This window comes from Pseudorca crassidens, chromosome 6, assembly GCF_039906515.1.
Source record: "Pseudorca crassidens isolate mPseCra1 chromosome 6, mPseCra1.hap1, whole genome shotgun sequence".
NCBI classification, from domain to species: Eukaryota; Metazoa; Chordata; class Mammalia; order Artiodactyla; family Delphinidae; genus Pseudorca; species Pseudorca crassidens.
The window spans coordinates 55,657,188-55,674,675 of NC_090301.1; the positions used below are offsets into that span (position 1 = coordinate 55,657,188).

Consider the following 17,488-nt stretch of genomic DNA (forward strand, 5'->3'; position numbering starts at 1 on the left):
GTGTTGAACCTTCTTATCCAAGAACATGGTATAGCTCTCTATTTAAGCCTTCTTTTAAACTCTTGGTTAGTTATATAGTTGTCTTCATGTAGATTTGGCACATTTCTTAAGCTTATGTTTTTGTTGTTAGGGTAAATGGAATTTGCTCCATTTTGTTTTCCGTTAAAAGAGTGTCAAGGCCCTCTTTTTGGCCCAAGCAAAATCTTAACATCTCATAACCTTACTAAGCAAATAGTTCTAAGATTACTAAGCTATATTAATCATAATTGAGCTAAATTCTTCCTAGGTTTATCCAGTTTCCATTATAGAATTAAATCTTATACTTTGTAGTATAAATTTGAGTTTGAAAGTTAAAAGTAAGGAATGTCCATTTATTCACATAATTTTGGTGTTCTATTGTCAAAATATTCAGAAGATTGTCAAAGGAAATGGAAAAACCAATTGCTCTCTTTGGTAAACATGGTGTGAATCACTCATAAAAGAGGGACATCCTAACATGTTCTTTCCACTATGGATGCCAAATCTGATAAAACAGAATGAACGACCAGATTGGACAGATAGCAAAATTCTGAGTAAAAGAAATTACATTAACTGTGTGCCTGGTGCAGGATTTCTTATCCAGTCCCTGCTCAATCTAATACAACCCAGGCCTTAGCCATGACTTAAGGAGTCACTGGAGAGAGTTAAGAAAACATTTGGAAGACCTTTGAAGCCTTCTGAGGACTGGTCAGAGATGACCTTCAGCATCACCCAGTCACTGAGGAACTCCTGCTGCCAATTCATTCTTGGTAACTGAGACATTAGGAACTCTACTCAGTACTCTGTAATGACGGATATGGGAAAAGAATCTAAAAAAGTGTGGATATAGGTATATGTATAACTGAATCACTTTGCTGTACTGCAGAAATTAACACAACATTGTAAATCAACTATACTCCAATAAAAATTTTTTTAAAAAACATATACTTCAAAAAAAAAAAAGAAAAAGGAATGTCTTTCAGGGGAGTAGATTCAGAAAAAAAAATCAGAATTGGATAAATTGGAAGACAGTGGCCACTGTACTAGTACTACAGTACCCCCTAGTGGACACAAAGAAACATGGTCTTGTTTATGCCAAGAATGACCCCAGTCTCTTCCACAGGCATTTAAAATCTGGAGGGGCCTTAGTGATCAAGTAGGTCAACATCCCTAGCTCCAGAAAAGGAAACTGAGGAACAAAAAAGAAATGATTGGCCCAAGTTTACATAGCCAACCCAAGGCTAAAGTCCAAGATTCTTAACTCTCACTTTTCTTCCTTTCCCCTCCCCTTTCTTTCTTCCTTCTTTTTTCAACATGTACCATGCACCTATTATGAAGCAGAGTGCTAAGAATGCAAATATAAAAAATATTTAGTCTTTGCCTTCAAGTCTAGTTTTCTTTCAAGCCTACTTCTTTTAACACGTTTCAGAGAATGAATTTGCAGAGAATGACCAAACAACCATGTAGGCGAAGGTTCTCAATCATCCACAAATTGACTCACAATGTGATTAACTATTGAGACTAGACTGGAAAACACGTTTGCAAATGTGGAATGTGCCCTTGACCAGGTTCAGACCATTTCATGAAGAGAGAAGACTTTACAGATTTATAACTGAATTCTATTGCAAAAAATGGCAATAGAATATTGAAGGTTTTATGTGTGCCCAGCACCTAATCCCAAACATTATCATTTGAGTGCACTCCACTGAGCAAATACTTATTGAGGACCTATGTGCAAGGCATGTACTAAACACCAGGTTTAGTGTGGTAAAGAAAACAGATATGGTCCTATGGTTTCTGCTGTCATAAAGCTTACAATCTCCTATGTGTGTGTGTGTGTGTGTGTGTGTGTGTGTGTGTGTGTGTGTGTGTGTGTAATTCTCTAAATCCCAGGAAAACTGTTTTCCCCATTTCACTTTGGGAAGTCTTATTTTGATATTATGGAAATCAGGTAGTATGCAAACATTTTCTAAAATTACTCTGCCTCCACCATAAGGGAAATAAATAATAAAGATTTAGGAACAGATAGAACTGGAATTGAATCCCAGTCCCACCATTTACAAGCTATTTGACAAACTGATTCACTTCTCTAAGCCCCAGTTGCTTCTATAAAATGAAAATAATATTTATCCTTTGGGAGAGATGATGTTTTATCATTATCCTTATTAATTCCTAAACAAAGACATTACTTCTTGAGTCAAAAGCATGAATTATATATTCTTTTTCCTAAAGTTCAGATAAATTATCAAAAGAGAAGCATTAATATTGTTCACTCAGTTTCACAAAGAATGTCATTTTCCAGGATTAATACAGGAAAATATTCATGACCATTGACATTTTAATTAAAAAAAAAAAAGGTAAAATCCTCTAACAATGGCTGCTATTACAAAAGCATTTCTTAATTTTTAAAAATTTATTTATTTTGTTTTATTTATTTTTGGCTGCATTGGGTCTTTATTGCTGTGCACAGGTTTTCCCTAGCTGTGGCAGGCACGCGGGCCTCTCATTGCGGTGGCTTCTCTTGTTGCGGAACACGGGCCCTAGGCGCACAGGCTTCAGTAGTTGGGGCTCTCGAGCTCTAGAGCATAGGCTCAGTAGTTGTGGCGCACTGGCTTAGTTGCTCCGTGGCATGTGGGATCCTCTGGGACCTGGGCTCGAACCCATGTTCCCTGCCTTGGCAGGCAGATTCTTAACCACTGTGCCACCAGGAAAGCCCCTGCAAAAGCATTTCTAAAAGCTATTTTCTTCCATGGGTGAACATGGCCTTGCTCCACAGAAACAAAGCCTGTTATCTCAGTTATGATGAATAAACCTGGTATGACCATTGTTTAAAGGATTTTTTAGTATATTGTATCTTAACTTACCACTCCACCTATTTAATGGTTTGTCAAAGGCAAGAATCATGTTTTACTTTCACTATCCTCCCTGCCCAATGGTACCTTGCATAGATTTAGAGCATGCTAAATGTGTGCTAAGTAAAAAGACTATATCTTATTATTTGCTATTTGATAAGTAAGCTGAGAGAGAAAATCTGGCCTACATTATAGGTACACCTACTTTGTCATACCTGCAAGTAGCAATTATCAAACAAATTCCATTCCTATAACATTCCTTCTAGAGGAATGGAGGACTGGTATGTTTGCACATGGCATGCATGCAGCAGGCCAACTTCCTTTCCCTGTTGTAATATTTCCTAAAGCTTGCTCCACACAGCACCGGTCCTATGAAAAGCCCAGGGTTTCAAGATCCAATAAGTTTGGGAAACTTTGCCCAGCACTTTCCTCTCTTGCAAGTTCACAGTGCACATTGGTAAACTAAAGACTGTTAGAGGTCCTGGCTGTAATAAGGAAAACTGTTTAAAATGGTTTTACCTAGCATTCCCTAAATTTATTTGACCAGTGTTTCACCTATAAACATTCTGCAGAACTAAGAGCTTCTGTGGAACACACTGACTTCAGGAAACTGCCCCTGAGTCTTCAAAGGACCTCTTTATCTTGTTAACACACACACACACACACACACACACACACACACACACGCACGCGCCTGCCATTTCATCTCCAAATCTTGCAGGACTGAGAATATGAGCATTTCCAGCAACATCTTAACTATGGAGAAATTACACCACTTTGGAGGTCCCAGATAGTTAACACAATTTAACTTTATTTATGTAAGAAGAGTTCAATTTGAATACAGGAAATGGCTCCGCAGGAATGCCTGTCATAAACACCGGTAACAGATATCCAAATTCTGTTTTGTATCTGGGAGAGACGGAGAGAGAGGGGGAAAAACACAAAATTATCACCAGCAAATCTCCCTGATGTTTCTTACAGTTTTCTACAAATCAGTATACAGTGTCCATTTTCCCATAACTCCGTCCTGGGACTTCCAGTTTATTTTTCCAGTTTATGAGTGTTTCTCATTCTCTTCTCTAGATGGCAGCACAGATGAAAAAATGCCAGAAAACCTCAGAGCAGACTGGCCTCAACCACAGCAAACAGCTCTCAACAGCCTGCCCCCAGCTCACCCTTCCTTTTCATAAAAAAATAAACACAGAACCTGAGGTATGATGGTTGACATTTAATTTTTTCAAATAGATTTAATCAGGTATATGAGGATGGAAAGAATTAATGACAAAGTGATATCAGTGAGTGAGGAAACTGACTACTTAGCAGCGTCTCTCCCATGCTAGTTGTGTTTTCTGTATCTTAAAGTTAATATCATCAATGTGCAGGTCATGCATCCTGCCATATAAGCATATAAGCATCATTACACTGGGCATGTGAAACAGCCAAACTCCAAGCCACTTGGTTTGCTATAAGTATTGGATTCATTTAAGATACATAATGCTATTTTACTGATTCTTTTGTCAACCAATGCTTTGAATGTGCTGTAAAGTGATTGCCATGTCACCAGATGCTGCACAAGCTTAGAGCTTAGGAAGTTAGCATGAAGGGAACAGTGCATTAAAAGGTGAAAGTTACAGTTACTTCAATAAGGCAAGAAAAAAAGGAGTGGAATGGACTTAGAAGATCTTTATATCAAAGCCCCACTGGGATTTTCTTAAAACCACCCTTTTCCTGGGGTCATTGAATCTCTTTATTAAACAATAAAATGGGGTCTACCAGCAAGATGTTCACTAAAAAATCTGCTGACAGAGAGAATGTAAGGAAGATGAAGACCTCAACTTGTGGCATTTCAAGGGTTCAGGAGTACTCCAAAGAACACTAAATTGTTCATGTGTAGTGAACTGGACAGACACTAAAATGCAACCTGTGCCTTTTAAACAAACAAAAAAACTCACCATGGAGAGTGAAAATAAATATAGTGTGTAAATAAACCAACCTGAGGCCAAGAGTGCATTGTGGTTCATATTTAAGAAAAAATCGATTTGCAGTGATCAGACTCCTTTATAAATTTTTTCTTTCTCCTTTTCTTTTTCCCAAATATTGACATATTTTATTATTCAATATCAACAATTACATTGTTTTTTTGGAATTATTGATATTTATTTAATTTATTTTTTTATACAGCAGGTTCTTATTAGTTATCCATTTTATATATATTACTGTATTTATGTCTTTTCTAGGTTCCACATATATGCGTTAATATACAATATTTGTTTTTCTCTTTCTGACTTACTTCAATCTGTATGATAGTCTCTAGATCCATCCACATCTCTACAAATGACCCAGTATTGTTCCTTTTTATGGCTGAGTAATATTCCATTGTATATATGTACCGCTTCTTCTTTATCCATTCATCTGTCAATGGGCATTTAGGTTGCTTCCATGACCTGGCTATTGTAAATAGTGCTGCAATGAATATTGGGGTGAATGTGTCTTTTTGAATTATGGTTTTCTCAGGGTATATGCCCAGTAGTGGGATTGCTGGGCCATATGGTAATTCTATTTTTAGTTTTTTAAGGAACCTCCATACTGTTCTCCATAGTGGCTGCATCAATTTACTTTCCCACCAGCAGTGCAAGAGGGTTCCCTTTTCTCCACACCCTCTCCAGCATTTGTTGTTTGCAGATTTTCTGATGATGCCTATTCTAACTGGTGTGAGGTAATACCTCATTGTACTTTTTTTTTTTTTTTTTGTGGTACACGGGCCTCTCACTGTTGTGACCTCTCTTGTTGCAGAGCACAGTCTCCGGACGCACAGGCTCACTGGCCATGGCTCACGGGCCCAGCCACTCAGTGGCATGTGGGATCTTCCCGGACTGGGGCATGAACCCGTGTCCCCTGCATCAGCGGCAGACTCTCAACCACCGCGCCACCAGGGAAGCCCCCTCATTGTACTTTTGATTTGCATTTCTCTAATAATTAGTGATGTTGAGCAGCTTTTCATGTGCTTCCTGGCCATCTGTATGTCTTCTTTGGAGAAATGTCTATTTAGGTCTTCTGCCCATTTTTTGATTGGGTTGTTTATTTTTTTAATATTGAGCTGCATGAGCTGTTTATATACTTTGGAGATTAATCCTTTGTTCATTCATTTGCAAATATTTTCTCCCATTCTGCGGGTTGTCTTTTCATCTTGTTTGAACTTTCGTTTGCTTTGCAAAAACTTTTAAGTTTCATTAGGTCCCATTTGTTTATTTTTGTTTTTATTTCCATTACTCTAGGAGGTGGATCAAAAAAGACCTTGCTGTGATTTATGTCAAAGATTGTTCTTCCTATGTTTTCCTCTAAGAGTTTTATAGTGTCCGGTCTTTAATCCATTTTGAGTTTATTTTTGTGTACGGTGTTAGGGAGTGTTCTAATTTCATTCTTTTACATGTAGCTGTCCAGTTTTCCCTGCACCATTTATTGAAAAGGCTGTCTTTCCTCTACTGTATATTCTTGCCACCTTTGTCATATATTAGGTGACCATAGGTGCATGGGTTTATCTCTGGGCTTTCTGTTCTGTACTGTTGATCTATATTTCTGTTTTTGTGCCAGTACCATACTATCTTGATTACTGTAGTTTTGTAATATAGTCTGGAGTCTGGGAGCCTGATTCCTCCACCTCCGTTTTTCTTTCTCAAGGTTGCTTTGGCCATTCGGGGTCTTTTGTGTTTCCATAAAATTGTAAAATTTTTTGTTCTAATTCCGTGAAGAATGCCATTGGTAATTTGATAGGGATTGCATTGTATCTGTAGAATGCTTTGGGTAATATAGTCATTTTCACAATATGGATTCTTCCAATCCAGGAACATGGTATATTTCTCCATCTGTTTGTGTCATCTTTGATTTCTTTCATCAGTGTTTTATAGTTTATTGAGTACAGGTCTTTTGCTTTCTTAAGTAGGTTTATTCCTAGGTATTTTATTCTTTTTGTTGCAATGGTAAATGGGATTGTTTCCTTAATTTCTCTTTTCAATCTTTCGTTGTTAGTGTATAGGAATGCAAGAGATTTCTGTGCATTAATTTTGTGTCCTGCAACTTTACCAAATTCATTGATTAGCTCTAGTAGTTTTCTGGTGACATCTTTAGGATTTTTGATGTATAGTGTCATGTCATCTGCAAAGAGTGACAGTGTTACTTCTTCTTTTCCAATTTGTATTCCTTTTATTTATTTTTCTTCTCTGATTGCCGTGACTAGGACTTCCAAAACTATGCTGAATAATAGTGGTGAGAGTGGACATCCTTGTCTTGTTCCTGATCTTAGAGGAAATGCTTTCAGTTTTTCACCATTGAAAATGATGTTTGCTGTGGGTCTATCGTATATGGCCTCTATTATGTTGAGGTAGGTTCCCTCTATGCCCACTTTCTGGAGAGTTTTTATCATAAATGGGTGTTGAATTTTGTCAAAAGCTCTTCCTGCATCTATTGAGATGATCATATGGTTTCTATTCTTCAATTTGTTAATATGGTGTATCACATTGATTGATTTGCGTATATTGAAGAATCCTTGCATCCCTGGGATAAATCCCACTTGATCATTGTGTATGATCCTTTCAGTGTGTTGTTGGATTCTGTTTGCTAGTATTTTGTTGAGGATTTTTGCATCTATATTCATCAGTGATATTGGTCTGTAATTTTCTGTTTTGTGTAGTATCAGGTATTAGGGTGGTTTTGGTATCAGGGTGATGGTGGCCTCATAGAATGAGTTTGGGAGTGTTCCTTCCTCTGCAGTTTTTTGGAAGAGTTTGAGAAGGATGGGTGTTAGCTCTTCTCTAAATGTTTGATAGAATTCACCTGTGTAGCCATATCTGGTCCTGGACTATTGTTTGTTGGAAGATTTTTAATCAGAGTTTCAATTTCATTACTTGTGATTGGTGTGTTCATATTTTCTATTTCTTCCTGGTTCAGTCTTGGAAGGTTACACCTTTCTAAGAATTTGTCCATTTCTTCCAGGTTGTCCATTTTATTGGCATAGAGTTGTTTGTAGTAGTCTCTTAGGATGCTTTGTATTTCTGCAGTGTCTGTGGTAACTTCTCCTTTTTCATTTCTAATTTTATTGATTTGAGTCCTCTCCCTCTTTTTCTTGATGAGTCTGGCTAATTGTTGATCAATATTGTTTATCTTCTCAAAGAACCAGCTTTTAGTTTAATTGATCTTTGCTATTGTCTTCTTTGTTTCTATTTCATTTATTTCTGCTCTTATCTTTATGATTTCTTTCCTTCTACTAACGTTGGGTTTTGTTTGTTCTTCTTTCTCTAGTTCCTTTAGGTGTAAAGGAATTTGTTGTTTATTTGTTGCTATTTGTTGCTTATTTGAGATTTTTCTTGTTTCTTGAAGTAGGCTTGTATTGCTATAAACTTCCCTCTTAGAACTGCTTTTGCTGCATCCTACAGGTTTTGGATCGTTGTGTTTTCATTGTAATTTGTCTCTAGGTATTTTTTGTTTTCCTCTTTGATTTCTTCAGTGATCTCTTGGCTACTTAGTAACATCTTGTTTAGCCTCCATGTGTTTGTGTTTTTTACATTTTTTCCTTGTAATTGATTTCTAATCTCATAGTATTGTGGTCAGAAAAGATGCTTGATATGATTTCAATTTTCTTAAATTTACTGAGGCTTTATCTGTGACCCAAGATGTGATCTATCCTGGAGAATGTTCCATGTGCACTTGAGAAGGAAGTGTAATCTGCTGTTTTTGGATGGAATGTCCTATAAATATCAATTAAATCTATCTGGTCTATTGTGTCATTTAAAGCTTGTGTTTCCTTATTAATTTTCTTTTGGATGATCTGTCCATTGGTGTAAGTGAGGTGTTAAAGTCCCCCACTATTATTGTGTTACTTTCGATTTCCTCTTTTATAGCTATTAGCAGTTGCCTTATGTATTGAGGTGCTCCTATGTTGGGTGCATATATATTTATAATTGTTATATCTTCTTATTGGATTGATTCCTTGATCATTATGTAATGTCCTTCCTTGTCCCTTGTAGCATTCTTTATTTTAAAGTCTATTTTATCTGATATGAATATTGCTACTTCAGCTTTCTTTTGAATTCCATTTGCATGGAATATCTTTTTCCATCCCCTCACTTTCAGTCTGTATGTGTCCCTAGGTCTGAAGTGGGTCTCTTGTAGACAGCATATATATGGGTCTTGTTTCTGTATCCATTCAGCAAGCCTGTGTCTTTTGGTTGGAGCATTTAATCCATTCACATTTAAGGTAATTATCGATATGTATGTTCCTATTACCATTTTCTTAATTGTTATGGGTTTGTTTTTGTAGGTCCTTTTCTTCTCTTGTGTTTCCCACTTAGAGAAGTTCCTTTAGCATTTGTTGTAGAGCTGGTTTGGTGGTGCTGAATTCTCTTAGTTTTTTCTTGTCTGTAAAGGTTTTAATTTCTCCATCAAATCTGAATGAGATCCTTGCTGGGTAGAGTAATATTGGTTGTAGGTTTTTCCCTTTCATCACTTTACATATATCATGCCACTCCCTTCTTTAACCTTATGGGAGTTCCTTTGTATGTTATTTGTTGTTTTTCCCTTGTTGCTTTCAATAATTTTTCTTTGTCTTTAATTTTTGTCTGTTTGATTACTATGTGTCTCGCCATGTTTCTCCTTGGGTTTATGCTGCCTGGGACTCTCTGCGCTTCCTGGACTTGGGTGGCTATTTCCTTTCCCATGTTAGGGAAGTTTTTGACTATAATGTCTTCAAATATTTTCTCAGGTCCTTTCTCTCTCTCTCTTCTCCTTCTGGGACCCCTATAATGCAAATGTTGTCCCAGAGGTCTCTTAGGCTGTCTTCATTGCTTTACATTCTTTTTTCTCTATTGTGTTCTGCAGCTGTGAATTCCACCATTCTGTCTTCAAGGTCACTTATCCGTTCTTCTGCCTATGTTATTCTGCTATTGATTCCTTCTAGTGTAGTTTTCATTTCAGTTATTGTATTGTTCATCTCTGTTTGTTTGTTCTTTAATTCTTCTAGGTGTTTGTTCTTTAATTCTTCTAGGTCTTTGTTAAACATTTCTTGCAGCTTCTCGATCTTTGCCTCCATTCTTTTTCCGAAGTCCTTGATCATCTTCACTATCTTCACTATCATTATTATCTATCATCTATCATCTATCTATCATCTGTCATTATCACTATCATCATCTTCACTATCATTATTCTGAATTCTCTTTCTGGAAGGTTTCTTTTTTTTTTCTTTTTTTTTTTTGCGGTATGCAGGCCTCTCACTGCTGCAGCCCCTCCCATTGCAGAGCACAGGCTCTGGACGCGCAGGCTCAGCGGCCATGGCTCACTGGCCCAGACGCTCCGCGGCATGTGGGATCTTCCCGGACCAGGGCACAAACCCGTGTCCCCTGCATTGGCAGGTGGACTCTCAACCACTGCGCCACCAGGGAAGCCCTCTGGAAGGTTTCTTATCTCCACTTCATTTAGTTGTTTTTCTGGGGTTTTATCTTGTTCCTTCATCTGGTACATAGCGCTCTGCCTTTTCATCTTGTCTATCTTTCTGTGAATGTGATTTTTCTTCCACAGACTGCAGGACTGTAGTTCTTCCTGCTTCTGCTCTCTGCCCTCTGGTGGGTGAGGCTATCTAAGAGGCTTGTGCAAGTTTCCTGATGGGAGGGACTGGTGGTGGGTAGAGCTGGCTGTTGCTCTGGTGTACAGAGCTCAGTAAAACTTTAATCCACTTGTCTGCTGATGGGTGGGGCTGGGTTCCCTCCCTGTTGGTTGTTTGGCCTGAGGCAACCCAACACTGGAGCCTGCAGGCTCTTTGATGGGGCTAATGGCAGACTCTGGGAGGGCTCACGCCAAGGAGTACTTCCCAGAACTTCTGCTGCCAGTGTCCTTGTCCTCATGGTGAGCCACAGCCACCCCCCTCCTCTGCAGAAGACCCTCCAACACTAGCAGGTAGGTCTGGTTCAGTCTCCTTTGGGGTCACTGCTCCTTCCCCTGGGTCCCGATGCACACACTACTTTGTGTGTGCCCTCCAAGAGTGAAGTCTCTGTGTGTGTGTGTGTGTGTGTGTGTGTGTGTGTGTGTGTGTCCCCCGCCCCCGTCCTGTCGAAGTCCTGCAATTAAATCCCGTTAGGTTTCATAGTCTGATTCTCTAGGAATCCCTCCTCCCATTGCTGGACCCTCAGGTTGGGAAGCTTGACGTGGGGCTCAGAACCTTCACTCCAGTGGGTGGACTTCTCTGGTATAAGTGTTCTCCAGTTTGTGAGTCACCCACCCAGCAATTATGAGATTTGATTTTATTGTGATTGCGCCCCTCCTACCTTCTCATTGTGGCTTCTCCTTTGTGTTTGGATGTGGGGTATCTTTTTTGGTGAGTTCCAGTGTCTTCCTGTCGATTATTGTTCAGCAGTTGTGATTCTGGTGTTCTCACAAGAGGGAGTGAGTGCACATCCTTCTACTCCACCAACTTGAACAAATCTTTTTTTTTTTTTTCTTTAATGAAAGCAACCATTCTAGGAAATTACTCTAAACACCGTATCTTTCCTTGAAGGAGTACTCTTTGATACTCCTTGGGTTGAAATTAGTTAGTGCTATGATGAGTCAGGCTATCTGCTTTTCCCAAAACATCTCCAGGTGCTCTAAGGTTACTGAATGCTTTTCCTTGGGCTCTAAGTTTAGAAACAAAACCAAGCCCTAAAATGAACAGGCATAGAGGCACTGAGACAGTGCAGAATATGAGGGAGTGAAGAAAGCTGGGATGTTGAGTATCACCCAGCCACCGGCTTACATAGGTCACAAGGGTCATACCATCCCAAACCATCCAGAACTGCCAACCAGCAGCCCTCAACTCTAGCCTTTTCCTGGAGTCAAGACCCAACTCATTCCTTCCAGAAACCCATGAATCTTGGAGGTGTGACACACCCAGGACAAAGCTGAATCCCGAGAGGTCTGACCTATTAATTCTCCTGCATCAGTGCAGCTGCCAAACCACCATCCCTCAGACCCCTGATATCCCTGATGTGTGCCCAAGAGAGAGCCCCTTTCAATGAGTTATCCTCTTAGGAACGCACATCCTTATACCTGACTCTGTTCCACTCCTCCCTTTTCTCCTTCATTTTTCCTCTGTGACTCCTGGAATCCGATTGCATCATCAACAAAGCCCCAGATACCCCCATCCTCTGCCCTTAGAAAGCTGGCTTTACCCCAGGCACAGTACTTCCTCTGCAGCTCTCACAAGTGGAGGCTGCCGGGTTAGGTCCTTTCTGTCATACACACCCATTTCCATGGGTCTCAGTTCTCTGTCCTCTGAGACCCAGGCAACATAGCCATTATGCCACACTCTCTACTCCAGCTGTCATCTTCTGACTGGCTGGTCATACCCTTTATTTATTGAAGTCATTGGCAATTGGCCCACAGTATTCCTTTGCATTCCAAATTCTGCCAATAATCTGGCCCATTTGGTATGTCCATGAGGCTTTTTTTTTTTTTTTTTTTTGTGGTACGCGGGCCCCTCACTGCCACGGCCTCTCCCGCTGCGGAGCACAGGCTCCGGACGCGTAGGCCCACTGGCCACGGCTCACGGGCCCAGCCTCTCCGCGGCATGCGGGATCCTCCTGGACCGGGGCACAAACCCGCGTCCCCTGCATCGGCAGGCGGACTCCCAACCACTGCGCCACCAGGGAAGCCCCATGAGGCATTCTTGACCTCTCAGTTCCTTGATTCCATCTCCAATTACGTTTTCCATTCTGTTTCAATCACTCAATCCTATGGTCATTCCCAGACTTTGTCATCGAGAAACCACAGCACCGGGAATTCCCTGGTGGTCCAGTGGTTACGACTTGGTGCTTTCACTGCCATGGCCGGGGTTCGATCCCTGGTCAGGGAACTAAGATCCCTGCAAGCCGTCCAGCGCAGCAAAAGAAAAAGAAAGAAACCACAACACCTCTGAACCTATGACTTTCTATTCCTCCAATTCTTCTCACTTGGTTATTGTCACTCTATCAGTTTTCCAAAAGTAGAATCCTTCTGGTTTTTTTCTATCTCCTTATTTATCATCCACTAGCTGTCTACTTTTCCTTCTCTACCCAGGAAGGACCATGCTTCATACCATTAGCCTTTGACCAGTGTCCTCAACTCTGTTGCTCCATTACTCTTCTGTTTCATCTGCCTGACAAGACTTAGAACATATACCTTGAATCCAGTTGTCTGCTTTGACCATTCCTTTGGGCTGCTGGACACTGCTGGAGAAAGCCACATACTCACATAGTTGCCCTAAATTCATATTCGGCAACATCAGGTGGGACTTTGGTGTGGCCTGTGATCCTATCACATTCCCCTGACCTGCTTACTCTTTCTTTCTGAGTCCCCAGAGGGGCTATGTCAAGAATTCTCCTCTCTCCAAACCTCCATGCCTGCCCTCTCTACATTCTCTGTTTGTGATTTTATTTCCCACTTCTCAAGGTGAGGGGAAATAAAAGTTATCAGATGTGAGCAGCCTCAGTTTTCCATGGCAACCTATAAACTTACTTGCATCTTTACCCATCCTGCTTCTTATTATAAAAAAGGTTCTCCTCCCCATCTAAGGCCGATCTCTTGACCTGTGCCCTGGATCCCATCTTCTCCTGACTTCTCATTGACCTCACTCTCAGTTATTCCTTCTCACTCTTATCTTTATAGTCAACCTCTTCCTCCATATTGGCTCCTTCCTTCTCAGGTTAAAAAAAGCCACATTCCCCTCCATCCACAGCCCTCTCTTCCCCTTGCCAGCTAAACTTCTTGTAGAAGTTGTCTCTACTCACTTTATAAAAATCACTTTCTCCAAGATAAGCAGTGATCTCCATGCATCTAAATTCAAGGGACACTTTTCATTTCTCTCTTTATTTGACCTTAAGCGGCCTCTGGCATGTCCTCCTTCTGGATACTTTCTCTTTCCTGGGCATCTATGGCACTATCTACATGCTCCTAGATATGATTATCTACACCAGACCTTTCTCTTGAGCTTCAGACCCAGATAGCTACCTTTTAGTCAGCCCCACCTATAAGTTCCATGGGCATCTTAAACTTAACTAATTTCTTCTTCAAACCCGTATCTCCTCCTAAATTTCCCCTGAGTGGAAAGCACTACCTCGGACTCATTTATGCAGCCAGAAATTTGTGTATCATCCTGACTACTTTCTTTCTATCATCTCTCATGTCCAACTGTGTCACCATGAACTCTTGATTCTATTTCCCTTATGCTTTCGCTTATCTCCTTCCTCTCTGCCACCATCACGCCTCACCTAACCCTGTTGTCTCTGTTTTTATTCTTCCTCTCAAACCATTCCCCACACAGTAGCCATGTGATTGTAACAAGCAAGGAATTTCACAGATATAAGAATCTCCAAACACTCAGGTATGCAAAAATGCAACATTTTTTCCTAGAGTCAATTTAATGTCTGAATCTGAACCTCCAGCCTTCTTCCTGGCAACTTAATCTAGATTCTCTCAAGTAAATTCACTGATTTGGCAGAAACTGAGATTATATAAGTATTTCAGTTTAGAATTCAATTTCAGACCTTCTTTCCCCTCTTCCTGCCTCTTACTCTTGGGTCTCCTTGGGTTGACTACCCAAGGGAAGTGGAGAAGGGGATGGTGGTTCATGTCTGATTGGCTGCATATGGCGATGGAGTGGGAACTACCCATTTAGTCTCATCTGGGGTGGTCCTCATGCTGGCGCCAGCTGCTAACGCTGCTGTTTTCTAGCCTCTCCACATGAGCAGGGCCCCCTGTGCCCTCTAGGTTTTGGACCCTGCTGGCTCTGATGGGTGGTGATGGGTTGGCTGGGTACACATGCAGGTCCCATGTAGCTTCACCTCTCAAAGGGTCAGCCACTTTCCGGCAACCCCAGCAGGCAATCCAGGAACGTTTCTTCCTTTTGTCCAACACATCCCCTTTCCAAGCCAGGTCATTTCTTCTCCCCTCCCAGCACAGAGGGAAAAAAATAAATTCACATTTATGCATTTGTGTGAATTGTTTAATCTCATTAGTTTAATCTCTGAATTAAAGTGCAGAACCTTTTGTATTTGAATTTTGTAGTGTGGAGTCTGGTCTCTCTCAGCAGCAGACTGCCTCCTCAAATGTGCTTTTCACTCTACTAACAAAAGAGTCTGGTGAGTGTGTATTGGTGAGGTGACAGGTGCAGGCTGGTAACTCAGAGCCCAAGGAGAGACATGAGCAGAGAGAGTACATTCCATTAATACTTCACATATCATCCTGTCACATATTCTTTCAAAATCATAAATCTTATCAGGTCATTCACCTGCTAAAAGACCATCTGTAGTTTCCCATTGCTTTTAGAATAAAGTGTAAACTTTTAAACTTGACTTAAAGTTAAGCTCTGTCCCCAGTTTACCTCTCCCACCTTATTTCCCACAATTTCCCCTCTTCTTTCAGTTCCTTGGGCTCACCATCCCCTCTTTTGCCTCTGGACTTTCTCACATTCCTAGAAGATTTTCTCCATCTTTTCCCTACACCTGGCTAATTCCTCCACATTCCTGTGGTCTCCAGTTAAATGCCACCTCCCTAGGGAAATCCTATTTGACCTCCCTCCTACCCCTGACTTTGATGTGTCCCTTCCAGGCACTCCCATAACCTTCTCATGTCATAGCACTTATCGCATTTTAGTTTGTTTTATTTGTCTGCTCTCCCACTAGACTATAAATGCTTTCAAGGCAAGACTGTGTCTGTCTGGATCACTGTTCACCCTCCAGCACCTAGCATATGGTAGGAGCTCAGTAAATAATTGTTAAATAAGAAATAAGTGAATGAATGAAGAATAGTTGAACACAAGCCAGATAAAGGCAAGTCAGCTCCACAAAGAAGAGGTAAGCAATGTAGATTTGACTGAAATTTTTATGAAGAGACAGAGGAGAGGGTTTGAATGGAAGCATTTCTATTCTCCCCTCAGTGTCCTTCTTTGGCTTCCAAATTTTGGGTCTCACTCTCCTTTGACTCTTCCTTCCTCCCCAGCCACAACTCACCCTTCCCTTCCCTAAGAAACTATCCCTCTGAGAAGACTATTCGGTATGAATTGGAGAGAGATGAGGCTAGTATCAAGTGAATGCCATTTAGGAGACAATTGAAAAAGACCAGGCAGAGATGGTGAAGGCCTGAACTAAGAAAATGACAAAATAAAGAGGAGAGGGTGAGTTTAGGAAATGTTTTGGAGGGAAGATAAACAGGATGTGGTTACTGATTAGATTGGGGTAGAAGAGAAAAGAAAGAAGAATATAAGGTACATCCCAGGTATTGGTGTATGTGAAAGAAAGAGAAAGTGAGAGGAAGGAAGGGAAGAAGGGAGGTAGGGAAGGGAAGGAAAGAAATGATTGGAAGACAGTGAGTGAAAGTGTAGAATTGAGAATGCCATAGGATTAGATTTATTACCAAGAGAAGTAAGAGAGGGAATTAAGCAAGGAAGGACAACTATAAGAATCATTACCTCTTGAGAGTATAACTGAAGTAACAGACCAAAATTGCTGTTGGCACTAGTCCACATAATTGCATGATTTTCTTTAATAACTTGGGTTATTAATGGTAAGAGCTGAGAAAATTGGTGGTAGATTGATCCGAGACTTGGAATTTGCTGGGAAGATCTGATGGGGCAGATGGACCAAGGGGCAAGGGGATTGATGATGCCATGAAAAAACGTTCAAAGTGACGGGCAACGGCACCTAGGCTCAATAGTGATAGAAGTGAGCCAGGAAGGCGCTGATAGACTGTGGGGGGCGGGGAGGAGTAGAAGAGGGCCCAAGGAATTGGATGTTTTGATGTAATGAAGAGTAAGTAAGAAAACCAGCATGCTAAGAAACAAAAGATATAGAACAGAGAAGGGACCATGTATGTTTGCAGGGAGTAGGAATCCACAGACTCCAGGACCCAAGAAGAAAACAAACGTAGAAAGGAAAGGGTTCCCTTCTTCCTCTGAAATGAGAGGGAAGGAGAAAAGGAAATATCTTGTTTAAATATTACTTAGCAGAGAAAAATCAGAAAGAGGAAGCTGACATTGTAGAATCTTGATCTCTTCTGTCAAGCAAGATGGGAGTGATATTGCAGGAGGTGGGGCTGCAGGAAAGATCAAGAAAATGTGGTGGGGAAACACCTGTCCTGATTGAAAAAATCAGACAATTGCCTGTTGGTAGTGAGGGCTCAGCTGGAACAGTCAGCTGACACTGGCTTGGACCAGATTTCTGAATTGTCCGCAGCAACATCTTCTGCTTTACAGCAGAAACAGAAAGCACGTGGTGGATTTCATTTGGCATGGAGAGTACGAAGAGAGGAGTGGATGAAGGACCAAGGGGATAAGGGCACTTATCAGGATTATTGCTGAAATCATCAGCCCTGGTAACAAGCTGAGAGGAAGACAAGCAGGGCTGATGGGTCCTTGGTGCTATGAGAACAACGGTGGTGAGGTAGCAGGGCTCTCACTACAAGGACAAACAGAGAGTTCAGTGGCCCTGATAAAAATAACACCAGAATCTTCCAGACATTTTCCCCATAAAATAAAAAGGTGAATGCCCCTTTAAATCATTAACTAAACCAGCATTCAAATCTGGGCAGACTCTCCCAGGTTGGGCTGTTCTGCTTTGCCAGGA

At 40.8% G+C, this 17,488-nt stretch overlaps 1 long non-coding RNA gene across 2 annotated transcripts in view; it reads left to right on the forward strand.

Moving 5' to 3' along the window:
* The window catches only part of LOC137226484 (uncharacterized), a 99,517-nt gene that overhangs the window by 68,770 nt on the left and 13,259 nt on the right, over positions 1-17,488 (forward strand). Inside the window, exons 3-4 of one of the 2 annotated variants that reach the window (XR_010944378.1) lie at positions 3,954-4,082; positions 5,664-8,751. This is a non-coding gene — a long non-coding RNA (uncharacterized lncRNA). Of the gene's footprint in view, positions 1-3,953; positions 4,083-5,663; positions 8,752-17,488 lie in introns of those variants that run through there. The other variant, XR_010944377.1, reaches the window with a different exon arrangement.